We start from the raw sequence: 6,720 nt of genomic DNA, 5'->3' as shown, positions 1-6,720 counted from the left end.
TCCTCTGCGTCTTGTACCGGCTGGATTCGATCACCATTTTTGCGGGATTGTTGTCCGGCATTCTTACAACGTGTCCCGCCCATCGTACCCGTCCAGCTTTCGCGACTTTCTGGATATTGGGTTCGCCATAGAGTTGCGTCAGCTCGTGGTTCATCCTTCTTCTCCATACACCGTTCTCACATACCCCGCCAGGGTCTTGTGGAGCACGACTTTCGACAATTATGCGTCTGCGAATTTCCCTGCTGCAGTTGTTATCCGACGTCACCAATGATCTGAGGTACAGAAATTCATCCACCACCTTGAACTCATCTGCCGTCTATTGTCACGCTTCTACCTATGCGAGCCCTATCGCGGTCGGTTCCTCCAGCTAACAGATACTTAGTCTTCGACGTATTCACCTTTAATCCAACCTTCTCTGCTTCACGTTTCAGCCTGGTGTATTGCTCCACCACGGTCCGAAACGTTCTTCCGACAATGTCCGCGTCGTCAGCGAAGCAGTTGAACCAGCAATCAATACGAAACTAACGATTTCAAATTGGCTCACTACTTGACTAGCCTATTGGTCCCAAGCAAATCGATTAACGTATCCCATTCTAGTATACATTCCAGTACTACACTATGTTTGTTTTGATTCGCTATGAAAGTTTGACAGATAAAATGAGGGGTTCGTGGATTTTCCTATGTTTCGAGGGGTGCATCGATTAGCTGGGACCGAATATAGTACCAGAGCTGAGTCAAAAAGTTGAGCTCGTTTCTTCGGGACCTTCTGGTCTTAGAGTTATCTCTATGGTTCAACCAATAACCAAAAACCAATAACCCCTCATTTTATCTGTCAAACTTTCATAGCGAATCAAAACAAACATTGCGTAGTACTAGAATTTCGACTAGAATGGGATACGTTAATCGTTTGCTTGGGACCAATAGGCTAGTCAAGTAGTGAGCCAATTTAAAATCGTTAGTTTCGTATTGATTGTTGGTTGAACTGGCTGGACTTATTGAAGATCGTGCCCCGCATGTTAAAGCCCGCACGTTTCATAACATTTTCTAGCGCAATGTTGAACAGGAGGCAGGAAAGACCATCGCCTTGTCGAAGACCTTTGCGAGTTTCAAACGGGTCCGATAACGCACTCGATATCTTCACGCCCGTACTTTACACCATCTATCGTAGTCCTGATCAGTTTGGTCAGCTCCCCGGGAAAACCGTTCTCGTCCTTAATATTCCATAGCTCTTCACGGTCAATAGTATCATAAGCGGTCTTGAAATCGATGAACAGGTGGTGCGTAGGGACTTGATATTCACGACACTTTTGGAGGATCTGCCACAACGTAAAGATTTGGTCCATTGTCGATGGCCCGTCCACAAAACCGGCTTGATAACTTTCCACAAATCTGCTTGCTAACGGCGATAGACGGTGAAAGATGATCTGGGAAAGCACTTTGTAGGACGCGTTGAGAATAGTGATCGCTCGATAGTTTTCACATTCTAGCTTGTTGCCTTTTTTATATATTGGGCATATTACTCACTCCTTCCACTCCACGGGTAGCTGTTCTGTATCCCAGATCCTGACTATCAGTCGGTGTAGACAAGTGGCCAACTTATCCGGGCCTATTTTTATAAGTTCCGCTCCGATACCATCTTTACCAGCTGCTCTTGAGCTGTCGGAGAGCATCCTCAACTTCACCTATCGTGGGAGCTGGCATGTCCCCCTCATCCGCTGTACCGACGAAGCCATTTCTCCTGCTGCCTTGGTCCTCTGCCTCTGCGCCATTCAGATGTTCATCGTATTGCTGCTTCAAGCAGCACATATCTATGTCAATTGCAAAGGCCAATTCCTTGCTTGGATTCCTGCGGCGCAACGCTGCGCAATTCGATGATGTGCACACTTTGAAAACATTGTCGTGCTCTTTGGTTCGTAGCGTTCTTAAATATGGGCTACAAATCGCGCATCGAAAGAATCAAGAAACGTTTTGTAAAATTCGCCTTACTACAGCTTACATGGACCAATCCCGATAACTAACCGCCATACGAATACAGATGTGTGCTTATTGGACTGCAAACACTATTGAGTCGCCAAATCTTCCTGCAGATACTATTTATTTTTAACATAAATAGTAATCATATTGACTGCAGTAGTGTGCTCCGAGATATCAACTTATACACTTCAGTACATGGTCTCCGCAATACGTACCTCTTGTGGACTCATGGACACCGTATTGCTTATGGCTATAACAATCCACTTGACAAATGTTGCAGACTGTTCAATGATCCGAATTCAATTGTCTTTAAATTTTCCTTTCCATTTACCTTGACATTCTTCTTCTCAGTTTATCTGGAATAATTCTCAGAATTTGAATTGTTGGGGAGAGGTAGCTCATCGATTCTTCCGGTTTGCCTCCTAGCATCGTGCTATAAGGTACCAGGCGATAACCAGGGTAGTTGATCGATAGCTCGATGACTTCATTTCGTTGGCGTCTGCAATGGGAAATTCTCATAGCAGGCGTTGACGATGGGACGTTGTCGAGTTGTTGAATAAGCAACTATCGTGGTAACTCACCGATTACCTGTCGATCTGCCAAATTTGGAAAGACGTCTGCATTGAATTGTCTCAAATAATAATATTCCGCCCACTATATCACAAGAAATTGCGAGTAGCTGAGTGGAATGGAGATAAGTTAAGCATTGGGTACAGGACCAAGTCTCCCCTGGGTGGTGCCAGAAGATGAGCGCAATAGAATCATCAAGTTGCCATAAGGCACGGAATGAGACTATTGCATGGCTGGGTAGTCAAAGTCTTCCATTCGTTAGTCATTTCAGGTGGATTAGAACAGGTTTAGGTTTAGGGTGGGCGTTGGCCAGATTTGGATTGTTCAGATGTAATCCTGGATAGGACCCTGTCATTGAACGTCGCGTGAAAGTGGAACTTAATGAAGGCCTTAGTACTTTTTCGTAGTTGTTAGTTTTTGGATTTGAAAGATCGTCGGTTACAGTGGCCTGCTTACTGAACAGAAAAACGTGGTCCCAGGTCCTTACATATCAAAGAGATTTATGGTAAAATCGCTTGTGTATCGTGTATTTTGCGAAACTCGTTGTTGTCGTTGGTTCCGGGTTTGAATGGATACACAAATATTAGGCGAACCAGCCCAAGGCTGAAAGCCTCCCTAATAAAGATAAATTAATTAATTAATGGATACACAAATTTGAGCAACGGTATTATGTGATATGAGGGGCTCGGTGGCCTTAGAGCAACCGTTTTTGCTTACTGAGCAGAACATCATGAGTCCAATCTCAGGCCTATCTACATTCAAGATTCGTCAATCGTTTTATTTGTTAATATGACTACATGGTAATAACAGCAACTCGGTGATTAAAAAGGTGCTCGTCTGCCTTGTGGCAAGCGTTTTTGCTTACTGAGCAGAAGACCGTGAGTTTAGTCCCAAGCTCCTTCGCGTTATATGATCGTTAGGACATCAATTCAGCTTATCGTTTACCAAAACGAAGCCTGCTGCAAACCCAACCCTCTTATCCAACATCCCAGTGATTTCTCGTGGAAGTGCAGAGGTGTTCTCGGCTTCCATCAAAGCGAGTGTCATGTCAACAAAATCCTTCCCATTCCTTTTTTGACCTGTGTTCGGGCTCGGCCGGCGCTGGTATTGCCTAATTTAAGATCACCAGTTTTTACACATTGAAAATCGCATCGCATCGTCTATTGGTTCTCTGTGTAATTACAGCTGATCTGACAATAACAGAGTAGCAACCGTGGGCGGTCAATCAAGCTCAAGCTCAATAATTCTCAGAATTTGAATTGAATTAATTTCAAAATTCCCTTTGAAATTCACTTTTTTCCTTGTATTTCTATTCACATTGAAAGTTGCCTAAGACTTCATTTGCAGTTCTCCTCAAAAATTCCTTAGATTTATTTATAAAATATGTTTGGCGAACTCTCCTGGAATTCTTTTCAAAATTCCTTTCAAGTTCTCCTGGAGTTATTATCAGATTTAATTGAAATCCTCCATTTAGCATACCCCCACCTCTAAGGATTCTCCCAAAATTTCCAGTATACTCCCCACAAATTTCTTGAAAATATCCTCAGATTGCCCCTGGATTCAGGCCTCGAAAGCACCTCAGAGCGTTAGCAAAGCAACTTTGTGCATGCATCTCACAACACTCGACAAAGAGTGTGTGGTTCTCCCATTTACTTCGCACACTCTTTTCCAACTAATCTGTGAGAAAGCGATCCACACAATGAGCGATACTCTCCGTGCGGAGCAGGGAGCAAATATAATACAAAAAGCGCTAATGTCTTCTTTGAATTCTTTGCAGACTTTGATTACCACGAATGCATGCATAGGATATGAAGAAGAGCATAACCAAGAAGAATTTTGTCTTTTTGCTGGGTTTCCCATTTGCAACTTTATACAATGAGTGGCGCTCTTTGCGTCGGAGCCGTCGGAGCCGTCGGAGCCGTCGGAGCGATGGCTACACTTTGAGCTTTCGATATTTCTGAGGGTGTGTCTATTTTCTTTTCTCCGCTGCTTTACACTTGCGCAGGGTAAAAGACAAGCAAACTTTTTGTTAGCTTGATTCTCACTTTGTTTATTTCAGAAAATCAGTACATTGCGCACATTGAGTGAACAGATGACAGTCCTGCCTGGATTTTTCGTTTGGGTTCCCAAGAGTCCTGCTCATGGAATAATCCTCAGAAGTGTATCATGGATCCTTAGATCCTTAGAAATTTCAATGGGCTTCTATTGAAATACATTTTGAATCCAATTAAGGATTTTCTTGAAATTCTTCTCAAAATTATCTCAAGAGAAACCACATGAAATCTGGAATTCCTCAGAACTATCTTAAAAGCAGATTGCACTTGGTGGTGTTCTTGGAGATTTTTTTCGTAGCTCTCTTGGAATCATCATTAGAAATTATAATCAAATTCCAAGTAAGAGATGAACTAGCCTCAGGCTAAAAATCTCTAAAATAAAGACAAAAAAAAAAAAAATCAAATTCCAAGAGCTTTTAAAACAGTGCAGGAAGCTTAACTCCAGGTTAAGTTAGAAATCAACGACTAACGGCCATTGTTTACAAATGCAATTTCGCTCCTTTGAAATGTTGGCACCAATTTTTTTTGGTTTAATGGGTTTAGTGCTTAGTACCACCCACAACCACAGCACTGGCTTTGTTAAAACTCAAAAATCTGAAGACAATGTTCCATGGCAAAGTTCAAGTTGTAAGAAACGTCATTTTAAGCTGGTCGAATGATATGATCCATTCTTGTCGGAATTCAATCCAACCCACATCTTTCTTGACGATTCCAATTTAAAGAAGAAAGCATTTACCATTATTCTTCAAATCACAACTGATAATTGCATAGCATTCACCCATGATACAATTAAAACCCGATCAAAAGTCATTACAAACACAAATGTTTGCAATGTACAAGCCGCGAAACGGTTCTGAGAAAAATCTCATCACTTCCTGCATAAGCTTTTGCTTTCTTTCTAACATCAGACCTAACGACCAATGAAACGCGTGTCACAATTTGGCTTTATATTACACTTTTAATTGGACATTAACTCGAGCATAGAGCCGTGGAAGGAAAACCCAAGACGTTTGCCTGTTTTATTTCAAAAACAAACGATTCAAAGATTCAGATCTCATCGTCGTCGTCACAAGCGATGATGACGAGCAAATCGAACCGCGTACGAAATGAAAAGTGACATGGACTAAAGTACTCCGTAGTCGGTCACCCATTCAAATGTCATCGATTCCCGCTGTCAGTCGTATGACGATTTCCGATTTCTCTGAGGCTACCGGGAAGTTCTTCCCATGGATTTCGCAGTTCGTGACACATGGGATCAAAATTGATGCGAGTGTCTATGTATGTACGTACACGACTGTCAAATTATATAACTATAAGTTGGGTATTTTACATGTTCTCAGAGTGCAGTAAACTACAGCACGCGAGAGTCATAAATGTGTGATTAATGCAATCAAACCGACAGCATATCATGATCACTTGATCTAACCAGCCTCACATCTTACTTAGCACTCAGCCAGTTGGCAGCGCAGACATTGCCTAACCCGCAAACGAATCTCGAGTGGAGAGCATCACGATCTTGTTATACATGAAGGTGCATCTAATATCTAACGTGTATTAACACAAGTTAAAACCTCATTTCGGTAAGATCTTACGAAATGACCCCCAGACGATAACACACCACCAACGTAACCCCCAATCTGTCAAGCGAACGTCACACGAGCGTATCACGTTCTACCGTCCCCTAAATTATGGGTCTCTGACGATCGATTGACCCCTTTAAAAAAAGCCGGGTGATCCAAATTCGTAAAGTGCTTCTTTCGCCGCCTGCTAGGAACAAAACAAAATGCTAAACGGACTAATTGTTCCGCCACGTTTAATCTTGGGACCCGACACTGGCAGTCGGTCTCAAGAATCTTAAAAGCCCCGGCGACCACCACACGACGTCGACTTTGATGTAACCTCTCCTCCCGCGCAGACGAAGTCACTTTCAGATTTTCCTCTTGCTTCTTTCTGTTGCTGCTGCCTTCAGATTTTCATTTTCTATTCCATTTTTCTTCGTCACCGTCTTCTTCTGCTGCTTTTCCGTTCATCGTTGCTATTAGCTAGTGCAGAGGGAATGACTCACACGAGGGAGTTTTCGCGTGGTTCGGTACCCCCGAGAGGAGTAATAGCAATTGTAGTT

The sequence above is a fragment of the Ochlerotatus camptorhynchus genome, unplaced genomic scaffold (assembly GCF_037179485.1).
Source record: "Ochlerotatus camptorhynchus isolate MF236.1 unplaced genomic scaffold, CSIRO-AGI_Acam_v1.1 ptg000433l, whole genome shotgun sequence".
Classification (NCBI taxonomy): Eukaryota; Metazoa; Arthropoda; class Insecta; order Diptera; family Culicidae; genus Ochlerotatus; species Ochlerotatus camptorhynchus.
The sequence above is the reverse complement of the archived record's forward strand: the minus strand, read 5'-3'. Positions refer to the sequence as shown.